The sequence below is a fragment of the Eptesicus fuscus genome, chromosome 11 (assembly GCF_027574615.1).
Source record: "Eptesicus fuscus isolate TK198812 chromosome 11, DD_ASM_mEF_20220401, whole genome shotgun sequence".
Classification (NCBI taxonomy): Eukaryota; Metazoa; Chordata; class Mammalia; order Chiroptera; family Vespertilionidae; genus Eptesicus; species Eptesicus fuscus.
In genome coordinates, this window is record NC_072483.1 from 18,895,908 (window position 1) to 18,918,323 (window position 22,416).

At 40.1% G+C, this 22,416-nt stretch overlaps 1 long non-coding RNA gene across 3 annotated transcripts in view; it reads right to left on the bottom strand.

Annotated features, from left to right (window-relative positions):
• Positions 1–22,416, bottom strand: part of LOC114232171 (uncharacterized) — a 55,939-nt gene that overhangs the window by 7,710 nt on the left and 25,813 nt on the right. For 2 of the 3 annotated variants that reach the window (XR_008557507.1, XR_008557509.1), the window contains exon 4: positions 8,487–8,604. The exons of the other annotated variant lie outside the window; for it this stretch is intronic. This is a non-coding gene — a long non-coding RNA (uncharacterized LOC114232171). Of the gene's footprint in view, positions 1–8,486; positions 8,605–22,416 lie in introns of those variants that run through there. 3 annotated transcript variants of the gene reach the window in all.

Consider the following 22,416-nt stretch of genomic DNA (forward strand, 5'->3'; position numbering starts at 1 on the left):
GTGGATAGAGCAGTGAAAAAAAATGACAAGATCCTTGTGGTTATAGAAATTATATTTGTGGGGGGGGGAGAGCAATTTTTCATATAAATATATAACATAACATATATAATGCAACATAATACAATATAAAGTAGTGATAAATGCTGTGACCAAAGCAGAGTCTAGGAATTTAGAGAACCCTGGAGCTTTGAGTGGAGAGGGGTTATCAGAGAAAGGCTCACTCAGAAGATGACTGTGAGCAGGTATCAGGAAGTGCTGAGGGAATGAGGTAGACAGATGTGCAGAGGATTGAGGTAGACAAATGTGCAGAGGGTTGAGCATCCCAGGCAGAGAGGAGAGTGAAAACAGATGCCCAGAAGTGGCGGGGTGTTTGCCATGTTTGAGGAGCAATGAGGAGTGCAGTGTGGCTAGAGCTGAGTAAGTGAAGGTGGTAGGACATGAAGTTGGAGAGCAGGTTGAGCTGGGTCTTGTTGGTTTCTGTAGATCAATGTTTTTCACACTTGAATGTGCCTGGGCATCTTGTTGAAATACAGGTTCTGATTCAGAAGGTCTGGGCTGGGACCTAAGATTATTCCTTTCTAATGGGCACCTGGGTGATATCACTGCTGCTGGTCCATGGACCACATAATGAATAGCAAAGTTGGAGACTCTGGTCATGGATTTATTTCAAATGAGACTTAAAGTCAGAGGAGAATTTTGAGCCTGGGAATGATGTGATTTGATCGAAAATTTCGTCTCCTCTTTGTGTGTGGATAAACCTCTGAGTTAGTGAGGAACAAAGACGAGGGACCAGATAGGAGGCTACTGCTGTAGTCTGGGGGAAAGCTTCTGGTGCTCGGTCTGGGGTGGTGGTGGAGGCATATGAGGAGAATGCCAGGAAGCACAGTTGTGTAGTTAGTGCCCTGCCCAAGGTACCATAGAGTAGGCAGGTTGAGCTGGGAGTCCAGCTGCATTCCTCACACTAAGCCTTTTACTTTGTGGCTCAGCAGCTGCGAGGAAGACACCCCACGCCCTTTTTGCAATGCCTCCTCCCAGACGGTAAGGGGTGGCCTTTGTAACTCCTGCAGAAGCAGGGTGTGCTGCCTGTGCTTGGGGTAAGCAGTGCTCGGATTTCATTTCGCAGACTCTGGGTAGTTGACGTGCAGAGAAGAGTGTGACGGGAGCCTTCCTCCTTTAGCTTTCACCTGTACGGTCAGGTGCTGCTGCCTGAGTTCACAGCCCATGAAAGCTGTTCCTGGAGAGCAGAGCGGCCGCAGAGGGCTGTGCTGAACTTCGAACTTTCCAGAGAGCAGTCTTTCAAAGAAATTGCTCCTGTCAGGGAAGGAGGAAAACACAGCGAGTCATTTGTTGCAGGCTTCTCTCCATGAGTACATAGGAGTGAAATCTCCTGAAAAACATCTCTATACGACTATAAAAGCGGTCACTAAATATAAAAGGAGAGAGCCAGCCACCTATGCCAGTTTCCAAGCTCGTCTGGTAGTTAATCTCCTGCTCCCTACTGCAAACCCGGCCGGCAGATATATCTTGTTCAAAAACCAAACCATAAAAAGAGGCATGGTGTGTTCTGCTGCTGCTGAAAAGCGGTGGTTTCTCTGAGAATGTCTTCATCAAGCTGGGTGTTGGATGGTGCTTACACTGGGTTCCTTCACAAAGGCAGCCTTGCCCTTTTGGGTCTCCTGGCAGTGTCGTGGGCACTGCCGTGGATGTTTCCCACTGGTATCCTCTGGGACCATGTCCTCTAGTTGGTTTGTATGCCATTTTTACTAACGTAGATCAACATGGTCTGATCCTTCAGACATGTTCCTGCAGATCAGACATTGGCACCGTGCCAAACCTGCTCGAAAGATACAGGAATAAATGTGATCATATTGTTGTAACCCTTGGGTTGGCAGTGCTCCTGGCATGGATTGAGTTTCTTCAGGGGGGTATCATGCTTGACTAGTGCATGAACATGAGGTGACAGGAACCATGGCAACAGAAGTTGGAGAGGCAGCAATTCCTAGTGAGTCTCATTTGCTACTCAGGTCTCCTCTGTTGAGCTGGATCCTATCCATCAACTCCTTTCTAAACCAACATGTTGAGTGCCAATAATGAGTGTGGCATGTGAGTCTGTCAGCACGATCTATCCATAATTAATTTTGTGTTCATTTAGATAGGAATTGGAACCAAGTCTCATCTGTAAAGCACAGTCTTGGACGAATTTATTCTTTAGAGCAGAAGAGTCAACACCCAATACCAACAGATATCAGCCATGCAACAGTGATGAGTGTGGAGGCCTGTGGGAGCCTGGAGAGCATGCAGCCGTCCGCTGAGGGTGGCCACTGCTGAGCACACGCTGGTGGTCACCACGTACAAATGCTGTCCCTGAGTGACCATTTGGAGACATTCCAACAGAAGCCAGAAATTACAAGTCTTCTGTAACATCTCCCAGTTTTTAGATAATGGAAACCAATTTTAAAAGATTCTACACATTGTTCAGACCAATTGCTTTAGACGAAGCAAACCATGTCTAATGGTTAGATTCAGCCACCGAAATGCTGTTCTTAAGTTCAAACCTAGTGTGTAAATATCCCACATTCTCAAAATAAAGTGTTTTAACAATAATGATAAGCTAATGAGCTGAAAAGGAGCTGTGGAAAAGAAATTTTCACAAAAAAACAATTCTCATGAGCGGTAGAATTAATGTATTTAATCTGAAGAGGAAACCCGATGGCAGTTACTGAGCATTCTGTGATCTAGATAATAAATCATCCCAAGAAGTCAGGGGGCAAAACTCCATAGTAAGAGAGCTGTGAGTCCTTACTCTCATTCCTCCACTATCTATCTCGCTTGGCAATCAATTACCCTCCATGTACTGTGCATGTATTCTAAGGCCTGAGGGTCTACAAATGGGAAAAGTATTACTCCTTACATCTACTCAGTAACTTTTTGAAAATGAATTCTAACTCTTAACCAAAGGAAGATAGATATCTTGTCCAGGCCATGTCAGGGATGACCAATAGCAGGGAGCACAATAGAGAAGGAAATCAGAGACCCTCCTCTGTGAGGAGCCAGGACTTGGCTTTGCAGTTGAGAGTTTACTTCCTACTCCCCTCTCAACTAACATAAGATGAATTATTATGGGCTATATGAAGGAAATTACTTCATTAGAGTAATATTTTTGAACATTTTAGAATCTTATGAATCATATATAAGTGATTTATTCATTCTAAATATAATCTAGCTTTGTTTTAAAATATCAATAATTTGAAATCTCATTCTAGAGCCCTTCAAAGGTTGCTGGAGAACATTTTGAGCACACTTTTTATTTCAGCCTACAATGGTGATTTTTTCTTTCTTGTTTAATTGGCCAACACCTTATCATGTTATTTGCATAATGTTGGTAATGAAAAATTTTAATAACACATTAGTGAATTATCTGAAAAGAATATAACAAATTTACAGTACTAACTTGACCCGAACCTTAATAATTTACATTAATATATTGTATTTATAATATAAAAAGCACATTTTTATGCTGTAGCTTATGATTCTAATAAGATGTTGGTGAAAGAGCTGTAAGCTAAAACCCAGAATTTGAGCAAAACTATCATGATGTTAATATTAATAATACCAACTATTATGTATTGAGAAGTTTCTGTGTGCCAGGCACAGTGCTAAATGCATACATTATTCTATTTGTTCATCAGAGCAACTCAAAGAAGTAGGCGTAAGTATCTTCAGTTCTTAGATGAAGACACCGAAGCTGAGAAACTTGAAGCAGTTTGCTGGAGGTCACACAGATAGGTGGTAGAGTGGAATTCAGCCTCAGGCCTGTTTAGCTTTAATGTCACTACCACACACTCCCTAAGTTATCCTACTAATAAATTACAGAATTAGCCTTCACACTTGAATCTTCTCATTTAGGGTACCATTGTTTTTTGGACTATGTTACGTTTTGCTCTAATAGTACAGTTTTTTTGAAAGTTCACACAAGCAGTCTGTATTGGGTGAATATGAATGGGTTCCCATATACCTGAGGATGCAAAAGAGCAGTACCAGTTGTCAAGTTAAATCCCCCATCTCTTATTAAATCAGTTGGTTTTCAAGATCAAATAATACTATGATTGGATAAAAGTATGTCTTGTGTACCACTTTTTCTTCTGTTTAATTAGTCTTTTTCTTTTTAATTAATTTCCTTTCTGAAGCCTTACACTTGCTTCTTTTTGATGAATATGCAATGAACTTTTCACAGTATGCCTACATTGGATTTGAAGAAAATATTGACCTATGTGTCAAATGATTTTTCTTTTTTATTATTACTCTTAATTAAAGCCATTTAACCTGCCCTCAGACCTGCTGTGATTCACTGGAGACTGCTGCGCATTCAAACCCTTTGGATTAGCTCCACAGCGTGATAACAAAGCTCACATTGGTTGGAAAATTAATGATGGATACCTCTCACTTCCCAAGAGAAGGAAAAATGAATCGACTGTTTTTTGAGATGACTTAAACACACACACAGAATTGACAAACGGCTCGACTATATTTACACTGGTATTAGTTTGGAGACAGTTGAAGGTTTTTAACTCCTGCTTTCAAATTTGAACTTATACAACTTTGAACATGAACTACAACATTAAGAATAATATTTATGAAAATGTCATGATTTAATTTAAGTGTTATTCTATAATTTTTTGTAAGCTTCACAGAATGACTTTTTTGTTGTTTCCAGACATAGAGTGAAATGATGGCCATATCCTTCAAAGTGAGATTGCTTGTTATATTATGTAATGAGTATGATTAGCTTATTTCAATGCTTCCCAATACTACCAAAGTTCTCTTTTGGATTTCCTTAATTTTCACATTAACCTCCTCAGTTTATAGAGGGCTTTCCCCCTTTGATTCTCAGGAAAGTTTGTGAGTTAAGTGATCCTCATTTTATACATAAAGATCTCCGGCTCAGCAGGTGACGGGGTGATTTGCTGTCTGAGCTTGGTGTGTGCAGAGGGGACTGTGACCTCAGGCTTTCCGACTTGGGCTATAGCAGGCCCTTGAATTTCTCAGTACCTCCCAGTGTTCAGTTGTATAAGCTTTCTAGAACTGCCAGTCAGGAACATTGACTTCCATTTTTCTTTGAACTTTGAACTGAATTAGAATTCCCTTAGAGTAATTATTGAATAGCAATTACATGAACTGCCTACATTGATTTATTCCTAGATGAAGATGCCAAAATTCCCATATAAAATGAAAATAGGCTTTTAATGGGAAGAGGAGAGGAAGTTAAAGCTTTATTATCAATGTACATTCATTTAGTTTCAGAAAGGCCTCGCTGGTGATTATGTATGTGTGATTAAATGATACCAATTATAGTTCTTCTTATAAGTCTTTTTTCAAAAAAAAATTTTGGATAAAATACATGTTCTTTTTGCCTTGATAAATAATATTTTGTATATACAAAGAAACCTCCAGGAATATTATTACTGACACTTAGCCTTTGGCTTCCAGTTACATGAGCAGTAAGATTGCCAAGCCCGATGGTCTAAGCAAGGGGTGGCAAACCGTGGCCTGTGAGCCAAATCTAGTCTTCCATCTATATTTGTATGGCTCTTGAGCTAAGAAAGTATTTTATAGTTGAAAATAAATCAAAAGTTTGACTATCTCATATTCAAACTTCAGTGTCTATGAATAGTTTTATGGGGACACAGCTACATTCAGCTCATTTATTTGTGTATCTTCTGTGACTACTTTTGTAGTGATAGAGTCGTGCAGTTGTGACAGACTGTTTTGCCTATAAACTCAAAAATGTTTACTAGTTTGCTCTTTATAGGAAAAGTTTGCCAACTCTTGATCTAAAGGAAAGTATATCTGCATTATTTTAAGTACATATTTTATTTCATAAATAAAAGGGGTTGTGTCTTGGATTTGGGGAAGAGGAAGCATAGTATTCATTGACCTACAGAAGAATTGACTTACGTAAGCCAGACAGGTAAAAGGATGTTAAACTTTTGGCCTTTTCTAAAAGCTGCCTGCTCCAGCCTTCAGGGACACTAATGTGGATTAAGACATTGCTTCTCCTGATGAACCCCGTTAAACTATATGCAGCTCATCTACACTGAGTGGCCAGATTATTATGATCTCTGAACGCGTAATAATCTGGCCACTCAGTGTACTTCTCTTGAGTACCTCATTTATTTGATATCCAAGAAACTATAAATTGTGCATTTGATCAGTTTTCCCCTTTGCACTGGCTGATAGAAAGCCCAGGGCAAATAGGTGGTTGATCTCCAGCAAAAGTCTAGAATACTTTTGGTACCCATTTGAGATACAAATACACTGAGTGGCCAGATTATTATGCGTTCAGAGATCATAATAATCTGGCCACTTAGTGTATTAGTGCTCATTAAGTTGGAGTTTCCCATTGGAATCAATAGCAATGATGGGAACATATGAGATATTTTATTAGAGGCTTATTTTCCTGTGATCAATATATTTATTTTAAGATATAATAAAAAAAAACAGTTACCACATCAAACTTTTGATTTCATGGGTGATATGAGATTAAAGTATTTACATAAAACCATGAGTTGGTATAAAGAAAAATAGAGAGTAACAGATAATATGTAAGTTTGGTAAATATTTCGAACTTAGTAAACAAATGGCCGAAGTTTAGAAAACTCTACTTAAAGAAATGAAAACAAATTAGGTTATGAATGTAGTTGAAAGATCCTGGGCATGCCAGACACACACAGGTAAGTTTTGAAGAAGTGAGATGAGGGAATGCCCTGAGGAAAGCCAGGGAGAGAGGATCAGGGGAGAGAGGTCAGAATTTGGTTTTGGGATTATTTGGAACATTAAGAAAGCATTTCTCTGCACCATGCTCTTTAGAGTTCATTCAGGGATTGAGTGAAGAGATTGCTAACATTATTTCATTACTAGAGGCCTGATGCAGGAAATTTGTGCAAGAGTAGGCCTTCCTTCCTCTGGCTGCCAGCACCGGCTTCCCTCTGGCACCCGGGACCCTGGGCTTCCCTCGCAGCCCTGGCTTGGTCCGGAAGGTCATCCAGAAGGACATCCGGTCTAATTAGCGTATTGTGCTTTTATTATTATAGATATCTGATTGTATTTTATGGGATGCTTACAGATTTGGGGATTGAAAACCTTGAAAGATATCTTTTGATAATGTTGTGTCTATTACATGCATCTTATGAAATATTTTTCCTTTTCAGTTTGGTGTCTTGGTTTGATAGTTTATTGTTTAAGGCTATTTCATATGCTTGAACACAAGGATTTTAATAGCTGCGTAGGGTTCCATTGCATGAATGAAAATAGTTTAATCAATTCTCCTTAAAAATTTTATATTTTTGTTTTGTTTTGCTATTATTAATAATACTGAGATAAACAACCTTGATCCTTAGTTACATTTCTGATCATTTCCTTAGAATTGATTTTTATACAGGGTTCTTTGCTTAAAGGGTATGCACATTTGTAAGATTTAATGTGTAATGTCAATTGCCATCCAGAAAAGTTGTACAAATTTACATTTTCACTGGGAAGGTGCATGAATGCAAAGTTTGTTTGTTTGTTTATAGATCTACATCCCTATATCTGAGAAAAGTTTTATAAGTTTTTAAATATAGAATTGGCACATTTCTCATAAATAGTATATCCAAAAATGTATCTATTGTTATGATGAATGACAATCTTTATTTCACTATTTTCCATTGACTTGCTGGTACAATGGGAAAACAGTAATTTTTGGTATATTTTGTAAGTGGTTATAATACTGAGATTCATTCTAAAAATATTTAAGATGATTGTCTCCATTTGCATTTAGGCAACAGAGGTTAGAGGAGGTCCTAGGAATGAAAATCTTTTAACTTTTCTCTCTTTTTGTAAAGATACACATAAAAGATTCTATTATTGGTTAATCTTACCTAAACTCCAAAACAATGATCATAAGTAAAGTACTGATCTAATTTGGATGAATACATCTGGGTTAGTCTATAATTTTGGAGGCTTCCCTTTAAGAGTAGAACTTTTAGAAATATGAAAGTCTTGTCTGGTGTTACTTGTCAAATTTGTTTTAAAAAGAGAAAATATGATTAGTCTTAGAAAACAGTTGAATTATGTTCAGCATTATTAAGAATCCAGAATGGATTTGGGCATAGCTGTAGTTCCTTGCTTCTTTTAGCTTAAAAAAATTTTTATGTTTTAATTTAGTTTTTCAGCCTCTATGTGAAATTGTTTAACCAGAATGTTAAGGTCAATGGTATAGTAAAATGCCACTGATTCCTCATTGCTACTTTTTTTTTTTTCCATTTAGCAATGTCCATTGGCTTTCAAATAAGTTGATTTTTAGGGGACTGGATTTGGCTGCTTGTAGCTCTAATAAAAGATGCTGTCGTAAAGGAGAATTGCCATTTTAGGTGCTATCAAGCTTTTATGCTCTTGATATCCTAGCATCTCAGTGAAGAATTAGGTATTTATGCACGGGTGGAAGCAGATTTAATGAACACAAGAAGCACTGTGAAGCTGTGTGCTTAATACTTTGTTTTGCTTTTGCTTATTTCTTCTCAATCTTCGAGTGTCATCACGGGGAACACAAGGATCCAAGTTAGTGTCCTTAAAAACAAAATGATGGGCAAAATAATCTCAGTCAAATTGTCACTTATTATGGGCTTTGAAAGTCAAGATTATTATTATTATTTTTAAGGATACAATGTATAATTATATCAATGCACTAATAATATACATCCAGGATGGGGAAAAATTAGGCTTACAGTTGTTTGTATGGAAAATAATACAATAATTAATAAATAGTAATACAAAACCAAACTCTGTCTTGCATACCCATAACTAAAAACCCACTTTTGCCCCATGCTGTATGTTGTTGTTTTTCTGCTCAGTACGCCTTCTTCCTTTTCTTACAATTAGGACCTTAACCTACTTCTAGAGAGAATCAGCACTTACTCATTCTCTCCCTGTGTCCTAGGGTGGGAATGGCCTGACCTCGGGGGGTGGATTTGTGATCCAGACCTTGTCTGTGACCAAACACTCTTCCCTTCCTCTTCTCCCTTCACTCCTTAGGGGTTTACTCGGGATTGGACCCAGTAATTTATATCAGGTTGACTTTTTAAGATCCCATATTCCATGTACTTGCTGAGGGAAAGAAAGAAAGGAGATGTAGAGTTGCCGATTAGTGGCTTCTCCATGCCCACCCCCCCACCCCCCGCCCCCTGACAATTTGTCATAATCGATATTCATTTATAATCAGTTTGGAACTCTAAACTCCTCCCTGTGCAAATAGTTCCGAGCCTCCTGGTCCTAGCTCATCTGGAATGTGTCTGCTGGGACTGGCTCACATGGACTCTCTTCTCTCCTCCCACCCTCTCTCCTCCAGGCCCATTCTCCTAAGCAGCTGGTGGCTGGGTGGGTGTAGGGTACAGGTGGGTAAAGAGGCCTCTATGTGAGTGACAAGCACAGCAGCTGGACTAACTGGAGGAGGTTCCTTTTCTCTGCTACCACGTGCTTCTCTGGCTGATGCTGAAGGTACATGGCCGTGACTTCTGCAGGGTCTCCTTGCTCCTCTTGATTGTGGTCTGCTGTGAGTTCCTCCTGCCTGGGGCTTCTCAGCACAGGCAGTGCAGGTGCTCTGCCCTGGCTCCAAACTCAGTGACCTCTAGGGGAGCCTTTATGCCTTTTTATAACCTTCTTGCAGTGATGCCTGCCACAGCCCACCTTTGATTGTGAATCTCTTTGCTCCCTTGCAAACCTAAGCAGGGCGCAGCCTTGCAGTGTGCATGGGACCAGATAAGAGTTCAATAAATGTGCACTGTCTACAGAGAACACAGGAAATTATATCAAGACATGAGTGACCAGCAACATAATGAGATGGCTTGGCTCTGGATCATGAATCGAGGTACATCACTCAATTTCAAGCCCCTCTGAAGAGGGAGAGTGAGCCGTGTTCACACTAGACAAGACAAGGTAACCAGGGCATAATTGGAGGACAAACTGGGAGTTACAAAGAGGCTGTTTAACCCTCTCTCCTCCTGCATTTCCCTGAATGATGCTGAGACCAGTGCGCTGCCATCTTGGTGAGTTCCCTTGTCAGCGTTAGGAAGACTAGTGCTAAAAACCCCCGAAAGGCCTGCCTCCACTGAGCCCACTTTAAGATAATTTAATTTCACAAAAGATTCCTTAGGCTGTTTGTGTAGGTGTGTGTGCTGACATACAAAAGCCCAGGGCACTCTGTCCTAGGAGCTGTCACATCCCCACCCACAGGATGACTTCGGCTGCTGCTCCCACCTGGGACTGCTAACTGTCCTTCAGCAAAGGATGCATGAGGGCCAGGCACTCTTTCAACATCTGAAACATCAAGTCATTTGGTCTTCAGATCAACAGAACAAATTTGTGAAATGATCGCTATTCCCATTTTACAGATGAAGAAACTGACTTAGGGAGGTGACTTGGCCATTACATTCTATAGCGAGATTTTGACTCTAGCTCTGCCTGGTTCAAAGTCTGTTGCTCATAAGCCCTGTCTTAAAATATGCATAAGTATCTATAGTAATAAAGTGTAATATGCTAATTAGACCCTACGTCCTTCCGGATGTCCTTCTGGATGACCTTCCAGATGAAGCCGGGGCTGCAAGGAAAGCCCAGGTCCTGGGTGTCTGCCGGTGGCCGGAGGGAAGCCCGGGTCCCAGGTACCAGAGGGAAGCAGGAGCCAGCAGCCGGGGGAAGGAAGGTCTACTCTTGCATGAATTTCGTACATCAGGTCTCTAGTGTCTAAAAAAGGAGGAAGTGTCCCAAAGAAGGAGCGAGTAGAAGATGGCCCACGCATATGGTTACTATTTCTAAACATCACCACAGAGAGTGTTTAAAAGGGAGATGCCTGTCTCAGGATTCCATGGGATGGGGAGTGTAGTCTTTTTAAAGCACCCCAGGTGATTCTGATGTCCTTACTGCCCTAGAGAGTTAGCTAGATTTAGCCCTGGACATTCATTAAACTTTATTCTAGGGAAACATGTAAATTCCATTTCATTTTATGGAATATTGTTGGGGATCTTACCTTGAAGATGTTTGGGATCTAATTATAAGGCAATATGATCAATAAGCACCTTGTTTTATGATTTGGATAGTATTTAGAGTAATGGGCACAACACATTTTCTGTTAGTTGGTTGGTTATTTAATATGGAAGAGATGTGTACCATCTGGAAGAGATGCATTACCTTTTAGGATATCCTAGTATAAGATGGCTTTTCAAAGACAAAGGCAGGGATAATGGATAGCCAAGGAGAATGAGGCTCTTAGTAATAACATTTAGAAATTACACAACTTTCCTCCAATGTGGGCCATTAAGACTGCTCATTTGAAGATATCCAGCAGCTAAAGTACATTTCAGTAAGTTCTCTCTGAATTCTGGTTCCCTGCTCTTTTTTCTCGTGACAGACAGTACTTGCTGTGGTTAGCAGAAAGCAGACTTCTTTTATTTATTTTTAAATCTTTATTGTTGAAAGTATTACATATGTCACCCTTTTCCCCCATTGACCCCTTCTAGCCCTCTCACCCCCTATCTCAGGCCTTCACCACCCAATTGTCTGTGTCCATGGGTTATGTATATATGCATACAAGTTCTTTATTTGATCTCTTCCCACCCACTCACCCCTGCCTTTCCTCTGAGATTCAACAGTCTATTCCATGCTTCTATGTCTCTGAATCTATTTCGTTCATTCGTTTATTTTGTTCATTAGATTCCACATATGAGTCAAATCATGTGATACTTGTGTTTCTCTGATTGGCTTACTTCGCTTAGCATAATGCTCTTCAAGTCCCTCCATGCTGTCTCAATGGGTAAGAGATCCTTCTTTTTACAGCTGCATAGTATTCCATGATATAAATGTACCACAGATTTCTTATCCACTCATCTACTGATGGGCACTTGGGCTATTTCCAGATCTTAGCTATTGTAAATTGTGCTGCTAGGGGTGCATATATTCTTTCTGATTGGTCTTTCGGGTTTCTTAGGATATATTCCTAGAAGTGGGGTCACTGGATCAAATAGCAGTTTCAAATTTAATTTTTTGAGGAAACTCCATGCTGTTTTTCATAATGGTTACACCAGTCTGCATTCCCAAGAGCAGTGTACTAGGGTTCCCTTTTCTCCACATCCTTGTCATTGGTTGATTTCTTGATGGTAGCCATTCTGACAGGTGTGAGGTGATACCTCATTGTTGTTTTAATTTGCATCTCTCTGATGGTCAGTGACTTTGAGCATTTTTTCATATGTCTCTTGGCCATCTGTATGTCCACTTTGGTTAAGTGTCTATTTAGGTCCTTTGTCCATTTTTTAATTGGATTGTTTGTCTTCCTTTGGTTAAGTTGTATGATTTCCTTATGTATTTTGGATATTAAACCTTTACCAGATGTATCAATGCCAAATATGTTCTCCCATACAGTGGGCTCTCTTTTCATTTTGTTGAAGGTTTCTTTTGCTGTGCAAAAGCTTTTTATTTTGATGCAGTCCCATTTGTTTATTTTCTCCTTAGTTTCCTTTGCCCTAGGAGATGTATCCGCAAACATATTGCTATGAGAGATGTCTGAGATTTTGCTGCTTATGGTTTCTTCTGGGATTTTTATGGTTTCACAACTTACATTTAAGTCTTTTATCCATTTTGAGTTAATTCTTGTGTATGGTGTAAGTTGGTGATCTAGTTTCATTTTTTTTTTTTTTGCATGTATCTCTCCAATTTTCCCAACACCATTTATTGAAAAGACTGTCTTGACTCCAGTGTATGATCTTGCCTCCTTTGTCAAATATTAATTGAGTATAATGGCTTGGGTCTACTTCTGGAGTATCTGTTCTGTTCCATTGATCCGTATGCCTGTTCTTGTGCCAGTATTAAGCTGTTTTGATTGCAGTGGCTTTGTAGTATAACTTGATATCTGGTATTGTGATCCCTTTAACTTTGTTCTTCTTTCTCAAGATTGCTGAGGCTATTCAGGGTCTTTTTTGGTTCTATATAGATTTTTGGAGTATTTGTTCTATATCTGTGAAATATGCCCTTGGTATTTTAATATGGATTGCATTGAATCTATAGATTGATTTGGGTAGTATGGACATCTTAACGATGTTAATATTAGCAATCCATGAGCATGGTATATTCTTCCCCTTGTTTATATCTTCCTCTACCTTATTTTTCAATGTCCTGTAGTATTCAGAGTAAAGTCTTTTACCTCCTTGGTTAAGTTTATTCCTAAGTATTTTAAATTTCTTTTTTGTTACAATGGTAAATGGGATTGTTTGTTTAGTTTCTTTTTCTGAGAATTCATTATCTATCTATATATATAAAAGTCTAAGCAACCGGACAACCTGATGACTGTCCAGTAGCTATGACATACACTGACCACCAGGGGGCAGATGCTCAATGAAGGAGCTGCCCCCTGGTGGTTAGTGTGCTCCCAGAGCAGGAGCGCCACTCAGCTGACAGACAGGTGCCAGACGCTGGGCTAATGGCTGGTGAGTGCAGCTGTGGCAGCGCGAGCTTCTCCCACAAACCCTCCCCATATGCCCAAGCAGCAACAATGACAGGCGCAGCAGGGCCTGGATGAACAGAAGCATTGTGGTGCCCAGCCCAAGCTCGGGCTCCTCCCAAGCCGCCTGCCACTTCATGTACTACTACATGCTGCGTGGGATTGACGTGGACAGCGGGCTGGAGCCCGATGAGCTGGTGGGTAAGGCCGGGCTGTGGTGGCGCGGAGGTTCACTGTTCCCCACAGGCCAGGCAAAGGGACCCCACCAGTACACGAATTCGTGCACTGGGCCTCTAGTTACCGTATAAAAATGCCATTGATTTATGGGTGTTAATTTTGTATCCTGCTACATTGTAAAATTCATTTATTAAATCTATTATTTTTTGGTGGATTCTTCAGTGTTTTCTATGTACAATATGATGTAATCTGCGAATAATGAGAGTTTTACTTCCTCTCCAATTTGGATGCCTTTTATGTTTTCTTCTTGTCTGAGCCCTGTGGCTAGCACTTCCAGTACTATCCTATATAATAAAGAGCTAATATGCTAATTAGACTGAACAGCAGAACAACCATTCAGATGACCTTCCGGATGAAGCCGGGGCTGTGAGGGCCAGCAGAGACTGTGAAGGGCTGTGAGGGCCGGCCAAGGCAGCCAGGAGCTGTGAGGGCCGGCCGGGGCTTTAAGGGGCTGTGAGGGCCGGCCGGGGCTGCAAGGGGCTGTAAGGGCCAGCCGAGGCATCTGGGGCTGTGAGGGCCAAACCCCTTGCACAAATTTCATGCACTGAGCCTCTAGTGTTAACACATTAAGTACCCAGCCTGTTTTGTCTTCCGGATGGAAAGTATAGTGTCAGACACCAGTGACTGACATGGCGCTTAACGTGTTTTAAATAAGAATTGTGAAAGCTGTCATCCCTGTCTTGTTCCTGTTTTTAGGGGAAATGGTTTTAGTTTTTGCCCATTGAGTATGATGTTGGCTGTAGGTTTGTCATATAAGGCTTTTATTAAGTTAAGGTATGATCCCTTTATTCCCACTTTGCTGAGAGTTGTTATCAAAAATGGGTGTTGGTGCCCTAACCGGTTTGGCTCAGTGGATAGAGCATTGGCCTGTGGACTGAAAGATCCCAGGTTTGATTCTGGTCAAGGGCATGTACCTTGATTGCGGGCACATCCCCAGTGGGAGGTGTGCAGGAGGCAGCTGATTGATGTTTCTCTCTCATCGATGTTTCTAGCACTCTATCCCTCTCCCTTCCTCTCTGTAAAAAATCAATAAAATATATTTTTAAAAAATGGGTGTTGGATTTTGTTGAATGCTTTTTTGTGTGTCTATTAATATGATCATGTGATTTTTGTCTTTCAAATTTTTATCTGATATATCACATTTTTTTTGATTTGTGACTATTGTACTAGCCTTGCATCTCTGGAATAAATCCCACTTGGTCATGGTATATGATCTTTTTAATATATTTATTGCTGGAGCCGATTTACTGACATTTGGTTGAGGATTTTAGCATCTAAGTTCATCAGTGATATTGGCCTGTAATTCTCTTTCTTTGTAGTGTCTTTATCTGTTTTTGGAAATAGGATAATGCTGGCCTCATAAAAAGAACTTGGAAGTGTTCCTTTCTCTTGTTCTTTTTGTTTGTTTGTTTTGTGTGTGTGTGTGTGTGTGTGTGTGTGTGTGTGTGTGTGTTTAAAATAATTTGAGGATGATAGGTATTAGTTCTTTGAATGTTTGATAAAACTCCCCTGTGAAGCCATCTGGACCAGGGCTTTTGTTTTTTGTTTGCTGGGAGTTTTTTGACTAATGCTACAATTTCATCAAGTTATTGTTCTGTCTATTCAGGTTTTCTGATTCTTCCTGATCCAGTTTTAGAAGATTGTATTTTTCTAGGAATTTATCTATTTCATCCACGTTATCCAGCCTTTTGGCATATACTGACTCATAGTATTTTCTTATAATCCTTTGTATTGCTGTGGTGTCAGTTGTTATTTCACTGCTTTTGTTTCTGATTTTATTTACTTGGGTCCTCTCTCTTTGTTTCTTGATGACTCTGGCTAATGGTTCATCAATCTTGTTTGTCTTTTCAAAGAACCAGCTCCTGGTTTCATTGATCTTTTGTTTGTTTGTTCATTTGTTTTTTTGTTTTTTTAGTTTCTATATCATTTATTTCTGCTCTAATCTTTATTATTTCCTTCCTCCTATATACTCTGGGTTTTTCTTGTTATTCTCTTTCCAATTCTTTAAGTTGTAGGATTGAATAGTTTATTATTATTATTATTATTTTATTATTATTATTATTGCTTTTTGAGATAGGCCTGAAGTACTATGAACTTCCCTCTCAGGACTGCTTTTGCTGTGCCCCAGAGATTTTGGGTTGTGTGTTCATTTTCATTTGTTTCTAGGAAGTTTTTCATTTCTTTCTTGATCTCATTGGTAACCCATTCATTGTTTAATAACATGCTATTTAGGCTCTATATATTTGAATGTTTTGAGTATTTTCACTAGAGTTAATTTATAATTTCATTCCATTGTGATATGAGAAGATGCTTGATATAATTTCAATCTTCTTGAACTTGTAGAGACTTGTTTTGTGTCCTAACATTTGGTTTATCTTTGAGAAATACCCATGTGCACTTAAGAAGAATGTATATTCTACAGCTTTGGGGTGAAATGTTCTATGAATGTCAACTAAATCTATCTTATCCAGTATGTCCTTAAGAGTCACTGTTTCCTTGTTAATTTTTTGTCTGGAAGTTCTATTCAGTGAAGTCAGTGGGGTGTTAAAGTCCCCTATTATGACCTTATTGCTGTTGATCTCTCCCTTAAAGCCCTCCAGAAGTGTTTTTTATATATTTAGGTGCTCCTATATTGGGTGCATATATGTTTACCAGGGTTATATCCTCTTGTTAGATAAATCCCTTTAGAATTATGTAGTGACCTTTATTGTCTCTTATAATAGCCTTTATTTTGAAGTCTATTTTGTCAGATATGAGTATTGCTACCCCAGCTTTTTTTCATTTTCATTTGCATGGAAAATTTTTGTCCATCCCTTCACTCTCATCCTGTGTGTGTCTTTTGTCTTGAGGTGGGTCTCTTGTAGAAAGCATATATATGGGTCATGTTTTCATATCCATTCAGCTACCCTATGCCTTTTGATTGGAGCATTTAATCCATTTGCATTTAAGGTTTATTATTGATAGGTACTTATTTATTGCCATTTTAATTCTTTATGCCTATGTGCTTTTTTCTTTCTCTATTACAGCAGTCCCAGCAGACTTCTTTTAAACGTATAATTGAAAATACAAGCTTGCCTCCTTACAATTATCAGTTTACCTTTCCTCTCATGTCTCTCTGCTTTAGAAGGTCTTCTGTCTTTTCCCAGTAACTTTCTTTTGAATTTTTGAAACTTAAATCTACATACATGTACTTTTTTTGTAAAACCTGGCCTAACTTTTACTTTTCATGACATTCCATGTGCTCTTTACCTTTCACAAAGTTCTCATTTTAGCCAATTTATTACTTGGGCAATCTTTTTTTTTTCTAAAGTTTTCTCTTGTCTTCCTGGTTTTTCTCCTCCTTTTGTCAGGGTTTGTAACCTATCAATGTGTACTTGCTTTTAAGATTTCTATCCCAAAGGGATTCCTCTGTGATTCTTTACTGAATTAAGAAAGAATGTCTGAGTAAGTCCCTTCTTTTGAATTGTCTCTATTGGTATAAGAAATTGACCAACACATGGAAAGCAATAGATCTGATGAACATTGACCTATTGACTGGGTTCTCTGGCAGATTTTGTGGTAGGTTATTCCTACCATGATGATGATGGTCATAGTGATGAAAATAATTCTTAAGGTGTGTTAAATGCTTACTGTGGCTCAGGCATTGGGCTGAACATTTTGCACCTATCATCTCCTTTATTCTTCATAACAATGTGCTGAGCTTAGTATTTTTTGTGTGTTTTAGAGAAAGAAAACAAAGAAAAAATACTGTTTTGTGTGTGTGTGTGTGTGTGTGTGTGTGTGTGTGTGTGTGTGTGTGGTGGAGCTGTGGAAGAGAAGGAGGGGCCAGAGGTGAAGGCAGAACCACATTAGGGGGAACAGCCAGGAATAGGTGTCACTTTCAGCTCTATTTAGCCTGATGATGCCAGGGGGATTGTTTCATCTGGTCCCCTCTACACTGTCCACCTCACTCCTGCTCCAGGGTGTCAGAGAAGATAGGAATATAGATTTTTATCATTGTGCTGCTGCTGTTAACCACAGTGCAATTAACCAGTCCTTTTTGTATTTTGATGACACAATATAAATGAGAAGGTTTCACATAGATCTGCATGGCAGTTCTTTGGGATGGCGATTCTGACTCCATTTTAAAGTGGCTCCCTTTATATTACTTTCCTTTTTACAAAAGAAGTTAAGAAAGTTTCCCATAATACAAAGTATGTAATATGTAGTGTAGCCAAAATTTGAATGTAGAAAGTTGTTTTGGACATGTTTTGTCCCTTTCCTGCTTTTCTTTAAAGAAACTATATAAATATTAGTTTTGGCATTTTTATTCTTTGTTGCATATAAGTAATTTCTAATTATTTAATACCAGTAGCCCTGTGCATGAATCCGTGTGCCAGTAGCTCTCTGCAGGGCCTGGCCACTCCACGCCCTCTGCCCAGAGGCTCTCCGCGACCCAGAGGCCCATCTGCGGCCAGGCGCGGAAAGCTTGCCTCATCGCTGCGGCAACAAAGCAAGCATTCCGCCAGGCCTCTCATGCTGCCCATCTCAGTGGCCACCCCCCCGGGACTGGGGGACTCCAGTGGGGCTGAGAGGACTGGGTGCCACCATCTTGTGGCTATAGGCGCTGCCATCGTTGTGACAGAGTGATGGTTAATTTGCATATCACCCTTTTATTAGATAGGATTATATGAGGCTAAGATTTGTTTTATGTTCATGTCCACCAGATGATTTCCTGTTATGTGAGCTTGAAGTTTATTTTTGTACCCATGTAATATATAAACCCCAAAGTAATTTCTTTTAAAGGGCTATTCCTAGAGTGTTGACAAATCATTTTGTGTGGTGGGGCTTCAGTATTTTGAGTGTACCAAATATAATCAGTGTTTGACTGATTAAATATGTTACTTGAAAAATGTTTTATAAGGTTTGCAAACTCTAATACATGGCCTGCTGTCCTGTTTCTGATAGCTAAGGGTGGATGTGGAAACTTTTAATACATGGTGTGTCTCCTCTTTGCTGATAGATGTTTCTGTAAAAAATGGATAAGGTGATGAGATCAAAATCAACTGTGTTTCTTATGCAGAGCCAGCGCTTGAGATGCATGTTAAGTCCCCAGCTATGCATCTCATTAACTTGCCAGCAGTTGGAGATCTGCATCCTGACTTTGAGAATATTTTATTACTGTATTTTTCTAAGGGAGTTTTTAGATTTGCCAAAGAACTGAAAATATATGTGTCTCTATAACTCAACTAGTTGCATATTATGATCAATCTGAAAGATTGCCTGTGATTACCTGGGGATGCCATGAAACTGCTAAACTAGATTAGGTTTCTGGCTTATTTTCTGATTGACTGGATCCTATAAGGTTTAGGGAAAGCAAGTGCATTGAAGAAAATTTTTAAATGTTATTTCTTCCTACTCAGCTTTTTTTCTTTAAAGATCTTTGTCTACTATTTGTCTTTTAATTTTTGCAACAATTTAAAAGAAAAATGAAAAGACAGTTTGGCCATTTTACAGTGGACAGAAGAGAAAGAAAAACAAGTGATTTTTCTATGGATGTTATACAAACTTTATCCCAAACTCAATGGCTTAAAGTGAACAAATTTGTTATCTTACTGACCTGTAGCCTGAAAGTCTGCCCTGGGTTTCTCTGGGCTAAAATCAAGGAAGGCTGCATTCCTTCCTTGAGGCCCCGGGGTCTCCCCACTGCCAGGCGCTGCCCTTTTCCTTTACCTTCAAGTCCAGCAACAGCAGCCCAGCACCTGTAATGTTTCCGATCTCTCTCCCATCTTCCCTCTCACCTCTTGAACCCATCCAGCAAAGTGTCTGCTGTTAACGGCTCATGATTAGATTGGCTCCACCTTGATAATCCAGAATAATCTCTCCACCTCACCATCCTGACAGCGGCGGTGCCGTGTAAGGAAACTAAACATTCACAGATTCCGAGGATTGGGACGTGGACACCTTGGGGACTGGGGGCATTCTTCTGCCTCTCTCAGGTTCTCCAATGTCAGGACACAGGTTGTGAAAGGACTTCTTATAAATAAGTGTCAGTGTCATCCTTTTAGTTATGAATTTAAACACTCTGCAGTAGACTTTCTGAAATACAGCATAATTCATAATCATTTGAATGAACTCCAATGTAATAGATTTCAGGAAATGGAAGATATGAAAGAAGGAGGCTCTATTTACTAAATTTCCTTAGGTTAAGACAGTGGTCGGCAAACTCATTAGTCAACAGAGCCAAATATCAACAGTACAATGAGTGAAATTTCTTTTGAGAGCCAAATTTTTTAAACTTAAACTTCTAACACCACTTCTTCAAAATAGACTCGGCCAGGCCGTGGTATTTTGTGGAAGAGCCACACTCAAGGGGCCAAAGAGCCACATGTGGCTCGTGAGCCGCAGTTTGCCAACCACGGGGTTAAGAAGCCAGCTCCCTAGGATTATAATTGAGAAAATTTGGTATGGTCATCTGTAGTTTAAAACTGCTTTGTGTGTTCATTATAGTTCCCACATACACTGTAGCTCCCAAGCAAACTAAAGGTGAATCCGACCCAACCTCTCCTCCTCAGAGGATCATGCTCAGTGCTGAGCCCACGGTTTCTCGTTCATCTGTGGATTACTGCTAAAGAGAGGTTTGATTACCAAGGACCTTCAGTAGGGCTGGTCAGAATGGGTGAGGCTCAGATTGTTTTTCACTTTCAGCCTCTTTCTTCCACTCTTCCTTTCTATATCAGACGGTCCCATCTTGCTTCCTCTGGGAGGTAAGAGAGCCTTTAGACCTAGCAAAGTCTGCTGTTAAATTCTTCACTCATGATGCCTGGCAAAATGTGTTAGTTTGCATTGTAATAGTGATAAAATCTTTCAAAGAGGGAGGTGATGGAACCTCAGATGCAACCAATAAATAGAAGAAGAATTTTTTTTTTTAATTTTTAGCAATAAGATGTTCCACTCTGGCTGGGTTGCTCAATTGGTTAGAGCATCTTCCTAATGCACCAAGGTTTTGAGTTCAATCCCTGGTCAGGGCACATACAAGAATCAACCAATGAATGCATAAATAAGTAGAACAACCAAATTTCTCTCTCTCTCTCTCTCTCTCTCTCTCTCTTTCTCTCTCTCTCTCTCATTCTCACTTCTCTTTCTCCTTTTCTAAAATCAGTGAACAAAAAGACTTTCCTGCTAGTCCTCAAAATCACATTACACTCCCTATCTTCTCTGTACTGGATGATGTCTCCATTGCCCCAAGACCAATGAAGGGAAAAGAATGAGGTATTTAGTAAGAGCCTGGAGCATAGTCCCTACATCTGAGTAGACTTATTGAGCCATTGGTTAGTTTATATATTTATATCCTCATCTCTTTGAGGACAGAGTTTCTGAGTTTTCTTATCAAAAGGGTTGGGCTGATAAATAGAAACCTGGAATTTCAAAAAGCAGCACAAGAACATGCTAAATAGTAGTGTAGTTAATACAGTTTCTCTGATTAACAAGCAGATTTGACCTTATCATAATCATAGCTGAGAGAATCATGAGAAGTCAGGAATCCCTCTTGCAATGTTAGGTCGGCTCCAGACTTCTCCAGGATTTTTGACTCAATTTTTCAGGAGGAGCAGCTGTGTCTCTCATCAAGTTGGAATACATAGCCTAATAAAGTATCACAATATAAAATATATTTAGAAAACTCTTACTTATACTACTAGAGGCCCGGTGCACAAAATCTATGCATGGGTAGGATTCCTAGGCCTGGCTGGCAATCAGGGCTGATCTGTGGGGCAACCAGTGGGGCAATTGGGGCCCCCACTTGCACCTGCCTTGGCCTGGAGCCGCCCACTCACCTGCTCCACCATCCCGCCGCGGTCCCGCTTTTGTTGGGGCCCATTGGGGCCAGCAGCACCTCCACTGCTGCCCGCTGCCAGCACTGCATCACTGATGCCCGCCATGTTCCACACCGCCCCCTGATGGCCAGTGCACGTCTAACTCCCAGTCGGTAGAACTCCCGCCCATGGGGACAATTTGCATATTAGCCTTTTTATTATATAGGATTCTGATGTCCAGACTTATGTGGGTCAACATCCTGAAAAGAAAGACTGGTAATATTTCTAAAGTGTTTGGGACAAACAGAACAAGAATCGTGTGGCCTTAAGCAGCAAGAAGAGAAAAATAAAAGTGTAGTTCTCCAGGCCAGGCGATTGTCAACAATTCATCTATATGCTAAGGGATGAAAGTGAAGTTTTATGGGAGGAAAGAACCTTCCTCAGAGGGCCAGCCTCTGTTGCTGGTGTGTGTGCAGTTTAGTGGAGGCAGACAGGAGGGTGATGAGGGTGACGAGTACCAGAAAGGGCCGCACAGCCTCAGGTGCTGGAGTGAAAACCAAACCAGAAGGTGTGTCAAGAGTGTATCATGCCCTGGCTGGTGTGGCTCAGTAGGTAGAGCATTGGCCCAAGCACTGAAGGGTCTCAGGTTCAATTCCCAGTCAAGGGCACATACCTGAGTTGCAGGTTTGATCCCTGGCTCTGGTCAGGGCTCTTGCAGGAGGCAACCGATCTATGTGTCACATCAATGTTTCTCTCTTTCTCTTCCCCTTCCTCCTTCCTTTCCACTCTCTCTAAAAATAAATTTAAAAAAATATCCTCAGCTGAGGATTAAAAAACAAAAGTATGTCATGAATGACTTCCATTAGT